At 40.5% G+C, this 16,607-nt stretch overlaps 1 protein-coding gene across 2 annotated transcripts in view; it reads right to left on the reverse strand.

Annotated features, from left to right (window-relative positions):
• Positions 1-16,573, reverse strand: part of LGI1 (leucine rich glioma inactivated 1) — a 28,711-nt gene extending 12,138 nt beyond the window's left edge. The window contains exon 1 of one of the 2 annotated variants that reach the window (XM_030951048.1): positions 16,472-16,573. The gene's annotated coding sequence lies outside the window, so the exon portion shown is untranslated. Of the gene's footprint in view, positions 1-15,831 lie in introns of both variants that reach the window. The other variant, XM_030951046.1, reaches the window with a different exon arrangement.
• Positions 16,574-16,607: the final 34 nt, after the last annotated feature.

The raw sequence follows: 16,607 nt of genomic DNA on the forward strand, positions 1-16,607 counted from the left end.
AAAAAAAAGGAAAGAAAAAAAAAAAAGACTTGCATCACCACAAAAACACTGAGCACAACACAGCATTAGATTGCAAAGTGATGTAACTGAGAAATACACTGCTTTCTGTTTTCACAGGGAGGCCCTTTCCCTGTTTCCAAAAATAGTACAGCATTATGTTTTGCTGGTGGGTGGGTGAGTGGGTGTGGGGTGGAGTATACGTGGGTGGGGGAGAAATCAGTCATCTCTTACTGGATCCCTACAACCTCATGAACCTTTCAGAATTATGCTTCACATATTGCAAGCAGCAGAACTAATGGCAGTATCCACAAGAAAATGAAATAAAATGAAACCATCGAGAGCCTTGCTGCAAAAACTGTTAGATTCATTTTTATCCTTGGCCTTTATTGCACATATTTGTACCACTGAAAAACAAGCTGCCACACATGGAAAATATTACAATATATGAGAGAATGCTTTTGACTGTCACTCCTAAACAAAATATTTTCTCATGCAAAATAGATCCCAAATGCAGCTTTTTTTTTTTGCCTTTTTTTTTCCTTTTTTTTCCTCAGAAAAAGAGTGCTTCTTATTTGTTGCATGTTTTCTCAGCTGGTTAAATGAAGGCATAGGTGGATCAAGCACAGTTCTATATGAACAACATTAAAGTTCAAGTTAAAAAATGTATTTTCTTGGAACTGGTTTGATTCTTTTAGATGGAAAAAACAAAGAAAATTGTCATTTGAATACCAGCTTTGTTAAACCTGTAGTTAAGAATGGACCTTCTTTGAAGAGTGACAGGATAAGGACAGATCTTGGTGGTAATAATGAACCTTTACAATACTGCCTGGAGGCTGCAATCAAATGAGTGCTAGGTGTGGTATGAGTGCTCTGTCAGACACAGTCCTCAGCCTGAAGACTTTACAGTAAAATACATTAAATATTTTATTGGAAACTTAAGCAGCACCTAAGTTTTACTTTATTAAGAATGGTAAGACAAAGGTAACAAACGCCAAATAGCTGGGAAGCCACACAGGATGATTTTTTGTTCAATATAGTATTGCTATTAGTGGAGTTTTGCAAACTTTAACAGGTCTTAACACTTCCCCATTGGACAGTTTATATTAGACAGCTTACAAACACTACTGGGGTCAACCCAGTGGTACAAACATTTAATACAGTCAGGCTCACTATTAGCTCCTTCACATGGATGCTGTCTCCTCACCAGGGCCACCTGATCTCCTGATGAGGAGAACTCTTTTGATTCCTGGATACCCCTCTTTTGGTTTCACATGGCCACCTGGCTCTAGTCCATTGCTCCTGCCACAAAAAGCCACAAAAAGCCACAAAATCAACATCAGGCCATGTCTATCTTCCTCAGGAACAGTCCCAGCAAGGCCTTAGTGCATATCCAGGTGCCCACCTGGGATTTGATAGGCTACGGGCAGAACAACAGCCTGCAAAACTGCCAGGAATTCAGTCTATGGCTACAAGGCAGGACTCCAGCACTGCTGAATCCTTGACTGGGTGGTGACTGAGGTCCATCTCCCAGGGATGAAGGGAGACATCCAGAGCTCACACCAGGTGGTGGGACTGCATCCTCTGAGGGACTGCTGCAGCCAGAAATGTCCAGAAAGCTTTCAGAGGCAGATGGCCACCTTCCAAGGCCGTGCTGGGAGAGGACAGCACTGCCTGTGCATGGGCACCCTTCCTGCCAGGCATCTGAGCCCGTGGAAGAAAGGGCAGCTCGTGCTTTCTTAGCTGCCTTGCTCTCTCCATTGTGTTTTTGTAAAGGTCTTTATTAATTAAACTGCAGGCCCATGTTTTTGCTCTTAAGAAAACCTCCCCTGCCAGCAGTCCCTCCCTGAAGCAGCACCAGCTAAGAGTGGCAAAAACCTGGGTTATTTCTGAGCCCATCCACCTCCGGTAAAAAAATGGAAAGTAATTATAGTAGCCAAGGCACTGAAATCACTATTAACCAAATGTTGTTGCCTTCCCATCCCCCAGTATAAAGGTGACTTCTTGCTCTGGAAATGATCTAATTGTACCTACTGAGAGGGAAGCTGGATTTGTAGGACTTGCAGAAGTAGGCAAGACACCATCTTCTCCTCTCCAAGATGTCCAATGGCACAGACGTGGTGAGGTGAGAACAGAAAATTCTCTAACTCTTTTTTCCTGCAAGAAGCCTGTTGTCGTTTGTTTGTTTATTCCTGGCAAAGCCACCCATTGCCATGGCAATATTTTGCCATTGATGGTGAAACCCCGTGTTTCATTTCCTTAGGCTCATTCACTGAAATCCACCATCAATTACCTAGGCATTTCTTTTTAATTAATACTCCAACCACATTGTGAACCTCCTGAAAACTTTGCAGTGTAGTGTTTTCTTCGGTAACAAAAGCACATTCTGCAGCAGAGCAGTAACCTGACTCCAGTTTTGTCCATGCAGAGAAGCGCCTGGAAGTTAGTTTTCTATTCCAAACCACATGCCAAAACAACCGCTTTTCCAAAATTGCAATATTATGAATATTTATAACAGTCCCATCAAAAGAGAGGCTTAATCACATTTTCCAGGGTCCTTTTCTACCAAGCTCAGCATCTCATTTCCTGCCATGTAGCAGTTTAAAACCAAAGTGGTTCGTGGATTTTTAGTGGCACAGCTTCTCTCCAGCCCGGCGACCCTTGGCTCACCCTTTGCCGATGCCATGGCTGTTTGTGCGCGGGCCAGCGGAGCGGGCAGCGGCCTGCTGCGCCCACGGACCAGCGCCTGCCCCTCGCTCCCTGCTTGTTTTCCCGGCTGTTTCAGGTACTGACTAGGCACAATGGGGTTCGAAACTCATTTATTTTTCTGCAAGGCTCCAGCAGGGGGGATGAGGGAGTTGTGGATGCGTTCCTCGCTCTGCTTCCCATCACTTGACGTTCTAGCCGAAAACCCCGCACCTTGCCGTGCTGCGGAGGGGGCCGGCGGTCAGGCGCGTTCGGGGCTGGGCAGGGGGACACGGCAGGAGGACATTGCGGGGGGTCACTGGCTGAGGGACGCGGGCCCCGCGCCACCGCCTCGCCGCGGCCCCGTATCCCGGCAACGCGGCGGCCGCGGGCGGCGCCCGTGCTGGGCGGCCTGGCCGGGCGGGGGCGAGGCCGGGCCCGAGGCAGCGCCAGGGCCGCCCCTCGCCCTCACGGCCCCTGCGGTCCCTGCGGTCCCGGCCCGCGCTGCGGCGGCGACGGGAAGGACCGAGCGGGACCGAGCGGGCGAGCGGCCGCAGTGTGTCCTGCACGAATGTGCCGTCATGTTCCACCTCTCCGCTGTTAACCAGAGCCAAGTACGCCTTAGGGACCCATGGTTTACCACGCAGTGGCTCTGCGTGGTAAGAAACAAATTGCTGTTTCTTCCAATGTATCCACATTGTCTGGTGACGACAATTTTTGATGATAATCAACCATCTAGTAAAAATCTTGGTGCAAGTATATGACAGTCAAAATTAAAGCTACTTTTGCCTGCTGCCGCTAGAGGTATTCACCACCCACCACTGCTGGTGTTTTTTGATCAGACTTAGCACAACTTCCATGGCTTCCTTTCCAGAGCAAACATATGCATTACCATTATTATTATTATTATTATTATTATTATTATTGCATACACTTTTAGCACATATTCTCCAATATCTGGTTAAAATTAATACTTCTACAAGTAAACCTGTTTGCCAAAATATTTGAGGACAGCAAACACAAATGGTCAGAACATAGAACAAAAAATTAATTGAAAAAAATTTTGATTTTTTCAAGGTATTAACTCCATGCCAACGCCTATATTTGCATATTTGCATTAGACTAGAATGTTTCCATTACCAACATATGACACAATTTGAATAAGCTTCCTGTGGTTTCATGTTCAGTACAGTTCTCTTTGCAGATCCATATCCTGTTAAAGTTACCCTTGATTTCATCCTGCTGTTAGAAAACTGTGCTGCCTTTTCTCTGTTCAGAATGAGCTGCCTGCACATACCTAGCCTATCCAAAATCCACTGATGGTGATGATGAGACTTTACTGTGCTTGGTGTTGAGCCCACAATATTACACCACACAGATGGGCAATAGCCCGAATCACACCCAGTATTCACCAGTCTCCTAAAGAACAAAACATTGTCATCGCTATGTTACCACTGTGTTTGGAGCAGAAGGATTTTGAGATCAAAGACTCCTACAAATACCTCATGAGTCCGAGTTTTTGCTCTCTTGGCTCTCTTGACCCTTTTAAGAAATTCTGCAGCAAATGGCAAATTTAAAGCAGCTGAGAATGAGGCTGTACTTTCAATAAACGAAACTAAGTCTTGTGAATTCTAAACAGTTCTGAAAAGACTATGCTTCCTGGTGGATCTGGCACCAAGAGTCATTGCCAGGAAGAGGCCTTCTGCAGGTTAGGCATAATAAAACTTGAGATGCCTTTACAACAGCTCATAACACAGACAAGCTTGGGAATGATCACAAGACTGCCCAAATATTTTTATTTGGAAAGTTCTGCTGACTTTGCCCTATCCTGTCTATACAGGTTCGTATTACGGGTATCCTTCTTATACCAGTTTCATTAAAAGCAGAACAACCAGGCCAGTCCCTGTGTCAAAAAGCTGAGGAAATGGCTGCTTAAGTGCTGCCAGCTTTGGAGGAAAGAAAGACTTGGAGGGTGGTCTCCTTTCCCTTATGTAAAGTAGCCAGTTCACAGTTCACTGTGGACTTAGAAGCGATCACCTCTGAAGTGAGCTCTCATGGCCAAAATTCCATTGTGATGTCACAACACCTGCTCCACTGAGCATGTCCTAGTCAATGTACAGGTGTCTCTGGAACTGCTTGCTGGTTTAGGTACACCAGAATTTGACCAATGACAAAAAATATGTCATTTAAGAAAATGACATACTTTCTTTAAGAAAAACAGATGCACAGTATATTTCTTTCAAAGGGAAGCCAGGCAAAATGAATCTACTACTAGGTTTTATTTTTGTTGCAACAAAGAACTTTCAACATCCTTATGATTCTTGATGCTTTGTTTGCTCTATAAGCTCTATTATAAGCCAGTGTGCTTTGCAGCACCCAACCCAGCAGCATCACATTAATGGCTCTCCTGATAACCAGCCACTTTTCTCCAGACCTACACAAATAGTTCTTGCTTTGCTTCTATTGTCTGTGTTTTGCCTTGAAAATGCTAACAATGGATATTTAAAGTTAGGGGGGAAATGAAAGAGCAAACATACAAGCTCAAGAGCAAACCAGAGCCCAATTCAAAGATGTATGAAGCTGTGCCACTTCATGGCTCACAGCAGGAACAGATACCACACCTAATATAGGGGGAAGTGTAACAAAGGAGACAATATAAAAGAACACAAGGTTTCCACCTGCTGCAGAAATCTGGATTTTTTTTCTATCTTTCAAAACAACTCTCATGAAAATTTTCCTGTAGTTTACTCAGGGAAGATCAACTTCTCTCATGGTGGAAATGGGGACACACTTGAGAAGTCAGCATGCCCATTCATTTCACTGGAACTGACATCACACCAGCTAGTATATATCCTACTGTAAGATTAAGTGCCCTCTATATGAACCTCTCAGCAAGGAGAAGTCTTGTTCAAATAGGCAAGTTACTTCTTGCCTTTTTCCCTCTGCATAGCTCTTTCAGACATCAAAACCATGATACTAGTGAGAGAATCTATGCTTAATTTGTAATTGCCAACTTTTTCAGAACTGCCATGGTGATTTTAAGAACATATTTCTCTGCAACACTTTCCTTAATAGGATGGTTTCTATCATCCCAACTCTTGCAAATACTATTGATTCTTCTCTCTTCCACAGATCACTGCTGGTGTTTCTGTTCTAATGCTATTATTTAAACTGGATTAAATAAATTAGCTGGCAAAAGAACTAGAAAACAAATAAAACACTAAACAAGCCCAAATCTTTCAAACCCACTCCCTCAACCCCCCCAAAATTGCCAGAGTCAGAACAAGCAGCTGAGGACAGGAGTGGGCAGAGAGCATTGGTTTCACTGTTAGAGAAAATGAATAGGGAGCTGCACACTTGAGGGGCAGTTTCATGTTACAAATGCTCATATTTAAATGAATCATAGGACAGGACTGGTGACAAGTACCTCAGTCTCTACCAAACAGGACAAAATATGAACCTCATAAAACATCCCAGTATTTAGCTACCATTGTTTAAAAATTGTCATCTAACTGGAGGGCAGACTTTCAGCAGGTGTATACAAACTGACACTTCATAATCATCCCCACTCTGCTAGCTCCTTGCACTCTTAATTTGGTATTTTTTCATAGAAGGTTTCCTTCATGCCTACATTCAAAAGAGAAGGGATAGAAAAGCCAGTCCAGTAAGAACCCTGTACACAAAACAAAATGTCCCAGATTTTCTAGCATGAGCAAGCGCTTTCTGCAGACCCAAAACAACATACTACTGTCAGTGTTGCTAAATGCCGTTTAATTGGCAGCTAGAAAAGTCTATAATACATTTCTTCATGGAAAAATGTCTGAGCTCTTCCAGTGTGCCAAGATGCTAATTAAAAACAGACGGCGTGTTACAAAATCCTTTCCTTGACCTGTGCTATCTTATATGCCCTTCTGTACTTTTTCATAGCATTGGCTCCCTGAAGAATTATTCCAATCTTTATAAACTTGTCTTTAATTTTCTTTGTCATTTTGCAGACAGAAAAGAAGTAACCAAATCTTATTTATTTAAATGTACATAGAAAATTTATTTGTTGTATGGCAGAGACAACAGGCTTTTCAGGAGAAAGTCTTTACTTGTTAAAACCAGGTTTCTATGTCCTGAATAATTTACAATTAAAGAAATCTTAGTACCACTGAAGTCACTGAAATACTTCAAGTAGAAGCCTTGCTGGAGTGCCATGGACATAAGGAACTGCACAATAGGAAGGATGTGACTCATCAAACACATACTATTGTTTCATCATTGCTAACTGACATGCTTTACAAAGCAGAGATTTGGACCAGCACTGAAACATTTTAAGGGGTTGTTGGTGATAGCTCTGCAAGTGTATTTTACTGATGTTTTTATTGTTCTCAGCAACTCAAGAATTTGGAAATATACTTTACTTTTTCAGTAAGGGTTAATCCTTTTTACCTTAAGTAAATACCAAGTCTGCCACCCTACCTTATGCAGGCATGCTGCCACTGCACTTGACTCTCCATCAAGTACTGCATCAAGCTCAACTCCAAAGTCCCTTTTTCTTACAAACCACATTTGCCCTGCAGAGGAGACTTCAGAGGGCTGAAAATTTCATTTCATCTGTTTGCTCATATGCCAATATGCTACATATTTAGTACAGCTTTAAGAAAAGATTTGCTCTTTTGGCTGCTGGCTCTTTCCCTCTGCAGTGGGAGAACAAAACCAACACAACATCCTTATCTAAGAACTGACTGTAGTTTTAAATATAATTTTCATAGCAACAGAGAAATACACATTTTAGTTATGACTGCTCAGAAGCTAGAGGATTTTCCCTACCTTGAACATGGTAACATTCACATTTTAAATTCAAAAGGATTCCTAATTATCCCTTTTCTAAGACAATAATCCAAATACTATACAGCCAGCTTTCTTTTTGACACCAATCACTTGTAGGCAGCAGTAAGTTTCACTGTTGCTGCCCTTGTGATTTAGGCAAAGAGTCATTAAAACTGGAAGGCCTAATTCCCAGCCTCAATATAACACACCAGTAAGAAGCAATAAGCTCCTTCATGAAGCAGTATAGGTCCCCAGCTAAATACATGGCACACAGCACTGATTAAACAAAGGCACATGTGGCCTTTTTTCCCCAACATTTTTTTTTAGAAGCAAATGGATGAATATATAAAAGACAAGGATTAAAAAAAAAAGACAGGTTTGGGAACTCAAGAGAACAGCTAACATCACAGAAACTGAGATGTTGGCTCCTAGGCATGGAAAGGGAGACCTGAGAAATTCGCTAGAGAATTTCTTGGAGCAAGTAATGGCTGAAAAGAGCTTGGAACTGCAAATAGTCTCCTGCTGTTCAATTTTCTCTTCACTCAGGGAAATGAAGGCTATACATTCATTGCAAATAAAGACTGGATCAAAGATACCCAATTCCATTAACATTTTATTTTCTTAAACAGAACAATTGGAAATAATGACTTTAGATAACAGCTCAGGTCACAAATAGTAATAATTTGTTCATAACCTACTCTATGTTTCTGACACTCCTGCTTCCCCCTCAGGGAGGCAGATATCCCTTCATATGCACATTATATATATATATATATATATATATATATATATATATATATACACATACATATATATTAAGATCTCTCTCAGGAGCTATATATAGCTTCTATTCACAGGCGAGCACCACAACCACTTATTCATTCTTTTCATGCTTTACCTGCTGCTTTCAAGGCTGCCCTGATGCTAAAAATAGCTTTGCATATTAGAGAAGGGTTGCTATAGATTCAGAATGGGTGATGTTCCAAAGGCAGCTAAATCCCTCCTTGCTGAGGATCTGTGGGGATGCATGCAATGGGCATCTGTGACCAGGGCTGTGACGCCCTTTCATAAAGATTCTTAGGCTCCAAGGGTGGGGTATTTGTGTTGTTTTTAAGGCTGGAATGAACTGCAAATCAATACAAATCATGAATGTCATCATAAGTTTAAGGCTTTGTTTTTCATACTGTACTGTTAGATCACAGTACAACAGTACCTTCATATATTAATCAAGCTAATATTCATATACTAGCTTCTTTTTAACTGGGAGAATAATCTAGTATTCTGTTGTATGGGCATATTTTTCTGCAGGTATTGATGTCTTCAAGTAAGAAAATGTCAAAATGCTTCAAAAGTCTTCTTACTTTTTCTAGTTCTTAATATTTGTGGCTGGATTATGACCATATCTAAGATAAATGAGGTAGTCAGAATAGTATTTTCCTTTCATTAACAGACTCATATTATGGCAGAAACCTGCCAAATACTCTGTTAAGGCTGAGTTCAAATAAAAGTTTTACAGGGAAAGAGTGGCATGGATTTACTAAACCAAGATTGATAAAAACAAAACAGATCCTAATATAAATCTAAATAACAGAATCAATCTTTTATGAGCGGAATATTTAAGGACAGTGTAATGCAAACTTGACAGAATGTTTTATGAAATGCTAAAGGAATTGTTTTTCACTCAGATCTCACTTCACATCCTGACCCCTATCTTCCATGTGGTTTTGTTTCCATTCAAGAAAGGCAGTCATCTAGATATGTAACTGTTAACATTTTGACTTACACTTGCAAATTGAATGTGGTTTCAGCAAGTAGCAGGATCTCCCACAGGGTACAAGCTGCAATATTTCTTTTTACTTGAAATAGATAACTTTCCTCTGTGTTTTTTGAGTCTGACATTTTTACTTCTAGAGTTGTGGATATTGCACAGCTCAGTGTTGCTGACTATAAATATCATAACTTGATATTTGTAACCAAGTTAGACTAATGGTTGCCATTTAGGATTGTTATCTTTCCCATTCCACTTAGGTGCCACGAAATGAATAGTGTCCTGGAAACACTTCAATAGAAAGGTTGATAGTATTTCAGTACTTAATGTCTTAATGATATTGGTGATTAAATAACATAAAATTGTATTTAATTTGAAATATAATCCCTATTATTTCCAAATCCTGGTGATTAGTAGTATACTTTTACTAATAAAAGCTCAGTTCTAGCAGAATGGCTCATGGTATTATTAATTAAATGAGGTCTCACAGCAGTACTCTATAAGCACGTTCATCAAAAGCTGTGAAATAGGAATTTTTAAATGATTCATCCTACTTCAGTGCTCAGAGCAGCATTTTTATATCCCTGTATCCTTCAGTTTTCACTGAAGGATCAGGTACTGATCACCTCAACCTGGTACTAGCAGCCTCTACATGCAGCTACTGTACTGCTTTACTATGTAATCCCACTGAAATAGTAGGATAAAGTGATGGCCAATTCTGTCATCATTACATTATATTATGCTCTAATACTTTAGTTTTTTTAAAATCTGACTGTGAGATTCCAAACAACTGCCTGCAGCACTGTATATAGCAAATAATCTCTGATTTATTTTTGCTGCTTAAGGACAACTAGTGGAAAACACTGTGATGAACTCATCTGAGCAGCTCCACAGTACAGTTTTCACAACTGGCCTTCTGGATTCTAAAGAGCTCAACTTCTAAGTAAAGATGAAACACATCTCTAAAAACCAGGTGTTTTTGGAACATGTTAGCAGGAATGAGACTGTACATCTCTTATTAACATCACATCTCAGACTCAGAACCTTTCTTTTCCAGGTTACATAGAATGCTGGGTTCACAAGCAGTGCTTAACTGCTTGCATGATTCAGATGACAGTGACTTGTCTGTCACCTTTTTATACAGAAGACTTCAGATTCCAAACATTCCCTGTCAATGATTTGTACCTTTCCTCAATTCTTATAAGTGAATATTATGGTAGACATTATGCACAAAAATGCACCTTGGGAAAAGAGGGAATACATATCTTTTCCACTATGGTTTAAAAATGCAATGGACTGTAACTTTGCTCATGTATTCTTTTTTTCCCCTTCCAAAAAATCCAGTGGGAAACAATGTAATTTAAAGAAAATAAGTATATTGCTTGTCAGTTGTCTTATTTATTTCCACATTACTAGATTTTCCTTCTCTTGCTTATTATTTTCTATGATTTTTTCATCTTATATAATAACTCTGATATCAAACTGGAAAAACAAATTTGCCTTTCTCTTGTATTTATGTAATTGGATGCCATCAGTCACTTTCCACCAAAGCAGATCTAGCCATAAAAGTAAGATTAGGCATTCTTTGCTCTCTTAGGAAATAGTTCATACTTCAGGGAATTTAAGCATAATGAACTTCTAAAATCTCCTCAAATGAAAACTGGAACATGGTAGAGGAGTTAGTTTCTGTACTTCACTTACTTAAGTGCAGGTTGATAAAACGAAGAAGTAGTATTTTGTACATACTGATAATTACTTTTAAATTAAATTCCTGATAGACTGAAGTCACTGCTCAAGTTTATGCATGCCTACATGCATGTGTAATTTTGTACTGAGCTTTGTTCTGAGCAGAGTTGCCAGACTAAGCTCTGGAGACAAAACTCACCTGCCACAAAACAAATGCGGAACTAGCAGTGACGATTAAAGGTACTAGACAGATGTCTACATAATCTATCTCTAGGAGATTTATTTAGTAAAATTCTGTACATTTTGCAAAAATAAGCCCAAACTTTAAAAATAATATGGGGAGTTGATTCTAAGAATTATTTTTTTATCAAAGTCTGATTTATTATTTCCATAACTGAGTAAGTTAGTCTTTACATGATCATACTGCTATTATTTACACTATACATCTTAATAAGGCCTTGCAGAAAACTTTAATGAAGTTTTTTTGAAGTATACAGAAGTTTTAGGAACAAGACTGATGCTTTGAGTGTTCCTTTAACTACAATAAAATGAATTAATGAAGCAATCTGGTTTTCAAGATATTATTATTATAAGATTCTTACATAACTCTGTAGTCATAGGCAAGAAAAATAAATAGATATTAGGAATTAAAACAGTTATAGCTCCTCCATACTATATCTGTGATTCTCTGGCATGTTAAGAGTGGAAGTAATGCTACCATCAAATAAACTGTGGAGCAGGACTTGAACTACTTCAGTCCATGATAATGAAGACTAAGGCTGCTCTTCTATCAACAGCAATAAAAAAAATCTTGTGAATTGTGTATGAAGTTGAGAGGCCTTATATGCACCATAAGAGATGGAGCTAAGGGAATAAATCAGGTTATTTAGGCTGTATTTTCTAACATTGTGGCCTAAACAGTGATTCTGTTTACCAAGTTAATCAGCTGAGAATAAGGGTGCAATTTCCACATCTTTGACTTCTTGGGAGATTTTCAGATCAACAGGAGGTTCCAACTATATTTTTAATAAGAGCCTTTGATATTTGTTTTTATCCTAACAGCAGAACAAGCTTAATCTGAATTCAAGATGTGCACTGTTGTCTTCTTCAGCTTTCCATAACTATTTATGAAACCAATTTCCAAACTTTGGTCTCAAAATAAATGCTCTGTAGAAAGACAATAGAACCAGCACCTTCAGTGCACCAGGCAGTAAGTAGTTGTGGAGACTGGCAGTGATTTGTTCACTCTACAGGGAGAGGAGCCAGGAATAACAAAGGTCCATGGGTCAAATTCTACCTTGTATATCCTTCTAAAATGCCATCATCTGTCAGATCTGCCTTTAGATATACACATTTTCAAAATTTCAAATTGCCTATCATATTGGAAGTCTTGGTGTTCTAGAAATTCTGTCTCCATACAATGTATCTGACATTGATATCCAATGGTGTTAAACAGAAATAATTAATAGGAAAATGTCCACGGATATCTGGAATTTAGGAAATTCAATAACTCTTATAATAGGATTAGATATACATTCTATTCTATTCTATTCTATTCTATTCTATTCTATTCTATTCTATTCTATTCTATTCTATTCTATTCTCTCTATTTTATCTTATTAACAAGTGAAATTCAATACAATGATTGTGGCTACTTATACAAAGGTCTGGGATTTTAGAACAAAGAAGGAAACTGATGGTCAATCAGAAACTATTTTTTCAAAGGCACTTTTCTAACAATGGTTATGCACTGAAAAGCTAATTGCAACTTCAAAATATCATAAAACTGCAGAGCTTCTCTTCAAATAACGGACATAGCATGGGCTTGTCCATGATTATCTTTTGTAACTGACCCTATACTGGAAATATCTTTAAATCCAGAAGTTCTTTTCTTGATGAAATTACTTTATCAGCCAAACAAATAAAACTGCATTTGCCTTTTAGCGCAGCAACATTGACATCTAGTGGCTAGTTAAGATTCCTGTTTAATATTCTGTGTATGAGAAAAAAAAGTGGAACACACCATTTATTGAATTTGACAAACCAGGTATGCACAGCCTGCTATCATCACATAGCCTCTAGATGATTACAGAATATCATTAATGACTAGCTTGGAGTTACCAGTACCTGTGATGGGAACTGGTGAGCCTGAGGCACTGCCTCTTGTGTACAGCGCCACTGGTTTTCCTTGACTGTCAGGAAGTCCTAAGCTTGGGAATGAGCTGCCTGAGTGTAGTGTATACCTTCCTCAGGACTTGTTGGGAGGCACAGCACATCCCTGAAATTGTACATGGGTACAGCTAAATGAAAAAGAGCTACAGTTACTGAATGTGATGTTACTGGCATATGTGAATGTCCATTTTTAGCTTTACTTGCTTTTCTACAAATTACTAGAGGGTTTCAAATAGGAGGGGATAAAAATCAGGAACATGACAGATGCCAAAGTACTGTTCGTACAAAAGACACCAAAAAAATGACTTGGCAACTTCATAGACATGTAGGAGATAGGAAGGTGCCAATATCAAATAGCATTAGAAAGTAATTTCTTCATTTGTCAACAGAAGAACTAACTTAATGGAGAAAGAGGAAAGATTGAACAGGACAAATATCAGTTTTACTAGCATTCGTGATGGTTCCTCATTATTGTCTCATAATCAAACTCAAACGTGGTCCGTGGCAACAGCTCACACTGGATGTAGTTGTCAGTGACTGCCCTGCCCTTGCTCTCCATACCAGTGGTAGCTGCCTCTTCGAGCCTGCTGGCAAAGCCTTCTGATTTGCTTCATTAAAAATTGGAACAATTTTTTAATTGGCTAACCAAACTAATTTTGATTCAACAGATCAGAGGCTGTTGAGTTGAAACAACCTTACCAGATGATCTTAGGAGGCAATCATCTTCTGCAGGAAGGCTGATGTGTTTCTTCCTGGCTAAATACTGTTAAGGAGTAAACATCTACACTTTGTATTTCTTAAAAATACATAGAGAAAACTGAGTCTGAAAAAGAGCAATAAAATGTAAGAGTTCTCCAATATGTAACCTGTAAGTTGAAGGTTGAAGGACCTTCTCAGGCTGCAAAAAGGGAAAACTGTGGGGATATATGTCTTCAGGGCATTAAGAAATTAACTCAAAGTAGCAACAAACAAGATTTTTTCTTAGATAGTAGGAAAAACCTCTTATACCTAAGAGGTTACTAGATTAAGGTATTAAGCTGCGAAATCTCCTACACTAGAACCTCTTATGAACAGCTCAATAAGTATGTGTCAGGTATACTTTGAATTCTGCATCTCTATCATATATGTACCATGTCTGACTTAAACTTTTTGGATACATCAGGTCTCATACTTTATTTAGACCATTCTAGATTTAGGGCAGAACTAAAGTTAAAGCTACAATGATGTTTTCTCCTTTGTGGACCACAAAGTTCAGGACTACTGTAATTTAAGACTATTGTTTCACATTACTGCTGACCTGATCTAAGAAAGGTGCGACTCACTTCCCACTTCCCTCCTGTCCCATCCCTAACATTTTTTTGCTTCACCAGGGTTACTCATCCAGACACCACATCATGACAGTCACAGGAGCCAGTGTGGCAGAAAATTAAATTCTGCAGTCCAGCAGGAGTGGTCAGATGAGCATTAGAGCCAGTTCAAGAAGAATGCTCTCTTCAATGGTAGCTTGACTTACTTGTAAAGGAAAGCTATGCTCCTAAGGTTTGACTGTACAGTCATCAAAATCCCACTTAAAACCTCCTGCCCTGTAAAGAGTTATGCCCATCTCGTCTGTTTTTTTTTTCCTGTATCTTCCAATCCCGTGGGACTCATAAGAGAAGTGCCTTTTTGGTGTCAAAACATACTGCTGCTAGAATTAAACTACGGAGATACTCCCACTGGAGCAAAGTATAATGCATATACCAACGCTAAGGGCACATTCAGTTTGAAATTCCAGTTTATTTAGGAGGCCATTTGAACCCATTCCCCAGCTGTAGCTTACTGTACCCCACATATAAAATGCAGTCAGGTGATGTTCTGAAGCAACACAGTTAGAAATCAGAAAAGCATAGCATAGCAAGATGAAATTATCTAGCTGCTATTCTCAGAAAAGCTGTTTATAACATAACTCCAGCATCTACAGCAGCTGCTACAGATGGACTCACTGCAGATAATTTTCCTGTCCCAGAAACTGTATTTTTTCTATATGCAGGCTTTGTGGCCACAGCACAATGCCAAGAGATTCAAGTACTGTAAATCTTTCCTCTACCTTTCCCACTCTTCTTCAAAGTGCATAATCAATGATATGTTGGCCCAGTTTCCAGAATCATGTCAGGATTCATTCACACTAAAGCAGTCTGTCATTTCCATAAGACAGGAACAACAAAAAGATGCTTGCTATTACAGCTTTGAGGGTATACATTATTTATTTTGATATATTTAAATTATTAATTAGGATAATTCCATTCTTGCAACAGAGTCTCTGCCCTTTAGAGGAAATGGGCCACATTCAGTAGGACTTCAGCAGAATACTGCATGCACTCAAATATGCACAGTGCCACTCAGTTCCTTTCCATGGGACACTTTAGCATCATCTTTGCATCCCTTCACACCAATAATGACATAACAAGTAATGCAAACACTAGGTTAGGAGAAAAAAAAATCTGAAAACAGAGATCTACTAGCCAAGGTAAGGAGATACGCTGTCAGCTATGGTGTATGATTGTCTTATTGCAGAAAAGCAACACCTACAACTTATATTTTACAACTTGCATATTACAAGGGTAGCAGCAGTATTTAAATTTTTAATATTTCCCTGTATTAAGTGTGTCTGTGGTTTAACTATCCAGGAATCAATAACACAACTGGAAACACAGTCCAGAAGAAAGTACCTTGTGATGGACTACAGCATTTCAGATCTCAGCAGTTCAGGTTGTGTTTGATGGGAGACTATCTGATGACTTAATGCCGAAGATTGGTGCTTCCCAGCTACTTTATCAGCAAATACTTCTGGCTTATAAAGCTCCTTTTTATTATGCAACCCACAGGCTCCCAAACTCTTATCGCCCAGTTGCCGCCAGTCCTCACAGGGAAACTGAGTCACATACTGCCTTTCGTTCTTCTAACTGCGAGATGCGACTGAAAAGAAGAGACGCCGCTGGCACAGGCAGCAATCAGTGTTACAGATCGCCGTGCCGCGGTCACGATCGCGGTCCGTGCCGCGCCGAGGGCAGCGCGCAGCGCCCGGGCAAGCCTGGCAGCTGCTGCCCTCCGCAGAGCGCCTCCCGGGGCCTCCCGCCCGGAGCGTCCCCTTCTCCGCGACAGGTCCCCTCCCGAACAACGACCCCCGCCTCCCCGATCCCTCCCGAGGCACCCTTTCCACCGAGCCCCGGCACCCGCAGCGGGGTCTGAGCCCGTGCCCCCACAACAGGGACTGCCCTGCCCGAGAGCGCCGGGGATGGTGCGCGGGCGACCCGGGCCGGGGAGAGGGGCGCACTCAGGCCCCTCGGAGCCCCTGCGGCACAGTCCTACCTTCCCAGAGGCGGAGACCGCGGCAGCCGGGGCCGCTGACCGGGTTCCCGGGCAGGGAGACTCCCCTCGCCCCTAAACATGATGTGCGGCTTTCCCCTCCCCTCCCGCGCCGGCTCGCCCTCCCCCGCGCCCCGCT

The sequence above is a fragment of the Camarhynchus parvulus genome, chromosome 6 (genome assembly GCF_901933205.1).
Source record: "Camarhynchus parvulus chromosome 6, STF_HiC, whole genome shotgun sequence".
NCBI lineage: Eukaryota > Metazoa > Chordata > Aves > Passeriformes > Thraupidae > Camarhynchus > Camarhynchus parvulus.